General features: G+C 44.1%; 1 pseudogene; it reads left to right on the forward strand.

Moving 5' to 3' along the window:
* The first annotated feature begins 2,086 nt into the window (after positions 1–2,086).
* Positions 2,087–2,360, forward strand: LOC140134297 (cytochrome c oxidase subunit 6C-2 pseudogene; annotated as a pseudogene).
* Positions 2,361–7,421: the final 5,061 nt, after the last annotated feature.

The following is a 7,421-nucleotide window of genomic DNA, read 5'->3' on the forward strand; positions in this document are numbered from 1 at the left end:
TTGTTGTTCATGTTGTGCATTGTCATACATATAAATCACTTTCACTATAATTATTTATATTATTTTTACATCCCTATAAGTGCATGAACATCCATTTTTATGTAAAAATGAATGGTTTCATTGCACTTTTCTTTTTTTAATAATTTGTGTTTGTCGCAAAGTTGCATGAAGGTGGTCCAGGCTGTCAACTGACAAATGCAACCACGAGGTTGTCTTCTTTCCAAAAATATATAAGTTTTAGAAGTGACTACTTTTTAATCTGTTTTATTGCTATATTTTGCAGGTTGTGATTGTCTCAAATTAAATCTGAAAAACTGATTTTTGGTTAGTTTTAGTGATTTTATGATGATTTATTCATGTAAACACATACTATGAGGTATCTATGAACTCCACAATAATTTTTTTAGATTTAAAAGGAGTGAAGCAAATTATTTTCTGTTGCTGCACAATTTTTATGCATTTGTTAATAAAATGTTACACTTTGAAACAAAATTGCATGGAGGTGCCTATTTCTATGAATTCCTTCATCTGTTTTGAAAATGGGGGAAGCAGTTTATTGGGCATTAGTATAATTCCTTTGCTGTAACTTTGTTTGTACATGTCAAAATAGCAAAAATTGCTTTGGCCAATAATGTGACAAACTTTCCAGAAACATCTCGCAGGGAACGGGGACTTTATCTTAGTCTGATGCCCCTTTTTTTGTTGTATTTTAGTGACTTTTTGAGCACATTTGGGTATTTGTGCAATTTTTTTGCAACTTTTTCCAGCAGGAGTTCGCTGGTTGTTTGCGCCTAATTTGTTTTTGTATTTCTCCTGCTTCCAGATGTTTGCGCCTTATTTAACATTGATTCACCCCTATACGGGTACAAATAATTGTGCAATAAAGTGCCAGTCCTGACCAGGCATAAGAAAGGCAATGGTGAGATGCCTTTACCATGCCCGAGCTATCGGCACTATTCATTTTGGCTCCCAATATGCTAATTAAGCTCTACATTGTCAAGTGGGAGGTGCTATGCAGTCTGCTCCTCCCCTGCACACAGTGGGTGAATAAAATAATGGCCCTTATTGCTCGGGAATGGTGCGTGCTACAGAAAAAAATTCCAACTGCACCAGAATCAGCGAAGTGACGGCTGTTAAAGGGGTTTTTTCCCACTTCGGCAAATTAATGTTATTGTTTATATGATTAAAAATAATACCATTTACAGTATACTTTCTGTATCAGTTCCTCACAGTTTTCTAGATCTCTGCTTCTTTGTTTACAGAAATATGACCATGGACACACAGATGCATGGCTCATTATATCGCTGGTCATATTATGTCACACAGGTGCAAGACTTGTTATTTCCCTGGTCATGTGATGTCACACAGGTGCACGGCTCATTATATCCCTGGTCATATTATGTCACACAGGTGCAAGACTTGTTATTTCCCTGGTCATGTGATGTCACACAGGTGCACAGCTCGTTATATCCCTGATCATGTGATGTCACACAGGTGCACGGCTCGTTATATCCCTGGTCATATTATGTCACACAGGTGCAAGACTTGTTATATCCCTGGTGATGTGATGTCACACATGTGCACAGTTTATTATATCCCTGCTCATGTGATGTCACACAGGTGCACGGCTCATTATATTCCTGGTCATGTGATGTCACACAGGTGCACGGCTCATTATATTCCTGGTCATGTGATGTCACACAGGTGCACGGCTCATTATATTCCTGGTCATGTGATGTCACACAGGTGCACGGCTCATTATATCCCTGGTCATATTATGTCACGCAGGTGCAAGGCTTGTTATTTCCCTGGTCTTGTGATGTCACACAGGTGCATGGCTCATTATATTCCTGGTCATGTGACGTCACACAGGTGCACGGCTCATTATATTCCTGGTCATGTGATGTCACACAGGTGCACGGCTCGTTATATTCCTGGTCATGTGAGGTCACACAGGTGCACGGCTCATTATATTCCTGGTCATGTGATGTCACACAGGTGCACGGCTCATTATATCCCTGGTCATGTGAGGTCACACAGGTGCACGGCTCATTATATTCCTGGTCATGTGATGTCACACAGGACACAGCGCCCGCTGCGAAGATATATAGCGGCTCGTCATGTCTCAAGCTCTTCTGCCCAAACCTGAGATGAGGGGCCTCCTGGCCAAGCGCCTGAGGTTCCACATCATCGGAGCCTTCGTCTTCTCATTGAGCGTCGTTGCAGCCTATAAGTTTGGTGTGGCAGAACCAAGGAAGAGGTCATATGCCAACTTCTACAAGAACTACCATGCAGTGAAGGAGTTCGAGGCAATGAGGGACGCTGGAGTATTCCAGGGTGTGGGCCCCAAAGGCCAATGACAACTCATTGGGGCAGATTTACTGCCATTTGCGATCCAGCAGCGCGTTCTCTGCGGTGGATTAAGGCAGTTCCTCCGACGTCCACCAGGTGGTGCTGCTGCGCTGAAGAGCATCGGAACGCACTCAACTACACCGGCCTATTCCTAGTGAAGGTAAGTGCAAGTCTTGCGACACTTTTCTTTTTTTAAATGCGGCGGTTTTTCCGAATCCGTCAGGTTTTCGTTCGTCCACGACCCCCGATTTCCGTTGCGTGCATGCCGGCGCCGATGCGCCACAATCTGATCGCGTGGGCAATTCAGGGGAAATCGGCGCAAATTGGAAATATTCGGGTAACACGTCGGGAAAACGCAAATCAGGCCCTTAGTAAATGACCCCCATTATATCCCTGGTCATATTATGTCACGCAGGTGCAAGGCTCATTATATCCCTGGTCATGTGATGTCACACAGGTGCACGGCTGGTTATTTTCACAAAGAGTTATCAGAGCTGTGGGATATAACGAGCCGCGCACCTGTGTGACCACGGTCAGTTTTCATTCCACTGGAAATGAACAATGAAGTTTTCTAAAGAATGACAGCAAGCAGAGTTCTAGAAAACCATAAAGAGTTGATACAGAAAGTAGATTGTTTAACTTTTCATTATTCAAACAATATCAATTACTTGGTGAAATGGGACGACCCCTTTAAGGAGTGAAACAACATGGAGGTGGTTAGAGGACTTCTTTAATAACACTTGCAGTTCTATTTTGATGACTACTTTTGCCGCAACTGAACATCATTTTTGGGGGATTTAATTGTATTTTGTACAATTATTTCCTCTCCAGACTCCGGAATTGTATAAATAAATTCGGCTTTCGATTTATCGACTGAATTAGGAAGGTTCCTTCTCCGCTTTGCTTTGTATTTATTCGATATAATGGGAATTCCTTTTAGAATTTTGCTTCGTTTCCCCAGAAAATCGAAGAAGAATTTGTGATTATTTCCATTTTCCTAACATTTAAATGACCCGTAATACAATAAATTTGACTCTTCTCTGTTCATGTCATTATTATATGATGGACCAATCGGTATCATCCTTAAAGGGCCTGTCCAGAATTGTCTGGGCTTCATACAATGAATGCTGTAGCCTCTTTTCTTTCTTCCAAGCACAGCGCCGTACATTATATAGTGGCCGTGCTTGGTATTGCAGCTAAACCCTATTCTTATGAATGGGGCTTAGTTGCTGATTGAGACCTAAGACCTCATGTGGTTGTTGGAAACTCACCGATCTCAAACTTGACCTGAAGGCTACATTGTCTCCATCTTGTTACCTGATTTATACTGGATGTCCTTAATCAGATCTTGGCCCAAGTTCTGGAGAATTTCTGTTTGGTCTGCAGGAATTTCCTGAAAAAACAAGGCTTCCTGCAAACTCCACCTAAATCTCTGCTTCCGAATTTGACGCCTTCTAGGATATTAATAGAATTTTCTCACTACTAATTCCCCCCCCCTTATTTTATCTGGACCCCCTTGGGTGGCAGCTTATTTACCCGCCATGGGTGGTTTCTGTGAATCTGCAGCAGTAATTGATTGCATCCTCTTCCACTTCTATAGATATGTGGGGAATAGCTTAATTGGGGGAACAAGTCCCAAACCCCGCCCCTGTGCAGCAGTCTATAAATAATGTTACCCAGCAGCGTCTGCGCAGCACATTAACCTACAGCTGCAGTATCACATGCAGTGTACATGCTGCAAAAAATCTTCAAGAGCAATTTCGTGCTGACTAACCTTCTGCAGTGACCACTTATGTGCCCCCAGATAAAATCTCACCCATGGGCTGAAGCAAAAATACACAGCATAATAAAGAATTACTTTTATAAGTGCACCGACTCTCACACTGCTGTGCTCCTTGCTCTCTGACCACATCCCTTCCCAGGGCTCTGAGTGACTGATGTAGAATTTGACAAAAAGCCTCCTACAGCTTCTCGGAGCAGAAGTAGGAGCTTTGATGCAGTTCAATGCAGAGAGCACAGAGAACAGCAGTGTGAGGACACGCCCCCAGTGCCAGAGAAGCTGCAATCCTGGAATATAAATCCATATTTCACTGTCCGGCTGCCACTAACAACATACACAAAGATCTGATTCCTCATCACTCTAGGAACAATACCTAACACTGCCTGCAGAGAGCATAAAGCACAGCAGTGTCAGGACACGCCCCCAGTGCACTTGTACAAGCTACAAACCTGGAGTATAAATCCATATATCACAGTCCTGCTGCTACTAACAACATACACAAAGGTCTGATTATGAACCTCTCCTGGGACAATACATAACACTGGCTGTAGAGAGCTCAAAGCACAGCAGTGTGAGGACACACCACCAGTGCACTTGTAGAAGCTACAAACCTGAAGTATAAATCCATCTATCACAGTTCTGCTGTTACTCACAACAACATACACAAAGATCTGATTACACATCTCTCCAGGGACAATGCCTAACACTGGCTGCAGAGAGCACAGAGCACAGCAGTGTGAGGTCTGATTACACATCTCTCCAGGGACAATACATAACACTGGCTGCAGAGAGCACAGAGCACAGCAGTGTGAGGTCTGATTACACATCTCTCCAGGGACAATACATAACCCTGGCTGCAGAGAGCACAGAGCACAGCAGTGTGAGGTCTGATTACACATCTCTCCAGGGACAATGCATAACACTGGCTGCAGAGAGCACAGAGCACAGCAGTGTGAGGACATTCCACAGAGAAATAGGAGAATCTACAATGTCGGACAATAAATCCTCATCATCTCCCAGTCCTGCTGCTACTAACAACATACACAGTAAATGTACTGCAGGAGTCGGCTCATTGTAATGTTCTATTAAAGAGTTTAAGGGATTCATAATAATAACAATAATACAAATAATAGTAACAAAAATGTATAAAAATTCTACTCAATTTGTAAATTTTTAGCAATACTTTAAAAAAAACATTTTTTAATCCTATTTGACCGATTCCCTCGTCTTTCCATGACACTCCGATTGTATCACCGACACATCGCCCGACCTTCTCCTTTAAGAAGTCAAAGCAGCGATACATTGTATATAAACAGGAACGTATAACGCGGCGATTCAGCTTCGTCCTGTGGGAAAGAGCGGGCGGCGTGAGACATTGGAGCGGCTCCAAATCCCATTGTGGTGTTTATTGATAAATTCCACCCTTCTCTCGAGGAATCCGTCCTCCGACTGTGATCCTGTGTCTCTCATCATTGTTAGGAGGGAGGCAGGAAGTGATTACAGTAAATGACCTCGCCGCTGCAAAGCGCTGCGATGGATGCTGGACTCGCTGTGGTTCCCGTGTTCTTGGGGTGGGATGTTTTTTTATATATGTTTTTTTGTCTTTGTTTTGCACAGAAGATCCATCCAGAGTTTGATGATGGGGTCAACCACCCAGGACGGGTACATGCTGTGGCCCTATCACGTGTAGAACCCCTCATACTGGCCCCCACATTTCATAATACCCTATTCCTTTGACCTCACCTTAAATTGTCTCCTTTAAAGTGTCTCCACTTAAATTGTCTACCCTTGCCCCCCCCCCCCAACGTATGCCGCCCTTCTCTAGCACTGCCCAAGTTTTGCTCCCCTTTCTATCTCCCAGCCCCACCTTAGGTATCTCTCCAATGTTATTCCCTCTTTTTTGCACCTCTGGATCACCCCCTTCCCATTCTCTTTCCTTCTTTTTAGATACTCAACCTCCACATTCCGCCGCAGCAGCTCTCTTCTACTCTGCTGCTGTTACCTGTGGCCTAGATACTAGGAGGCAAGGTACGAGGACATAAATCATGCCTGCTGCAGTGGTAGAGGCAAGTTCAGGGCAGGTGGCAATCAAGGGTAAGACAGGGAACAAGCCAAAGATCGGGGCAGGAGGCAATCAAACATAATCCTAGAAATAAGTCAGAGGTCAGAGCACAGGGAGATAAGGATCAGGACGAGAAGAGGTTATCAGAACACAGTAACAGAACACCTTCACCCAGAATACTTAGAATTTTAATGCTTAGACCCCTTTTAAAGGGGAGGTGCCTTTAATCACCAGGCGTGCTGATGGAATGGGCCACATTAGATGCATAGCTCAGCACTTCATACATGCGCCGGACACTAAAACCGTTGAGTAGCAGCTACATCACACAGGATGCCGAGGAGTAGGTACAGGGGGACAGTGATGGCCGTGGCCACCAGTCATGGTAACATTGTGGTGGCCACGCACTAGAGTCATCTGTCATAGACTCCATACACACATCCATGTGCTCTCCTGGGCCATAGCACATGGAAGAAGGGAGGGTCGTGAGCGCTCCTCACCCAACCCCTCTACATAGGTAGATGAGCATTCACACTGAAAAATCTGGGCAAGAATAGGACCTGGCCATACGGCTCGGACACGCTATGGTGAGACTCCGTGTGGTCACCACAATGATGCCACGCACAATGCACCTCTATGGTGGCCGGGAACTAGTTACCGTTTTTGCGGTTGGGACGTTGTAATTTAGACTGTAATTTTTTTTTTAATGAATTCCCCTCTTTAGCTCCTGGTACTCACCACCTTCCGTTACTCATAAAACAAATTCACTCGTCCTCCAGCTGTAGCTCCCAAGTCAATACACGGATTCGCTCTCTAGACCTGGGAAAATAAATACATCCATAAATTATCCTCCCAGACAGCGGCTGCTTCTAATCCAGCGCTTTAGGAAGATTACAAGCAGCATTAGTTATGATAAGACGGTGTGTGCCGCCAAAGGGGGAGGGGCTTCCGCTGCCGGAACCTCATCAACCCAAATACATAGCGACCCTGGAATATACCACCATCTACTTAATGTGGCGCAGGGCATCAGTGTCATAAAGGAATTGGCCTACGAGTTACTAAAATGTTTTATAATCATTTTGAACTGAATTTTAAAAAGTCTGTAGGGAAATTGGAAATTTAAAAGTCCGGAACATCCTGATGGGAACAACTTGTGGATTTGGTAACTAGGTCATGAGAGGATGGAAGAATTCATAGAGACTCCAAAGCTCAGGCTTCATTTACAATCCG

This window comes from Engystomops pustulosus, chromosome 5 (genome assembly GCF_040894005.1).
Source record: "Engystomops pustulosus chromosome 5, aEngPut4.maternal, whole genome shotgun sequence".
Lineage (NCBI taxonomy): Eukaryota > Metazoa > Chordata > Amphibia > Anura > Leptodactylidae > Engystomops > Engystomops pustulosus.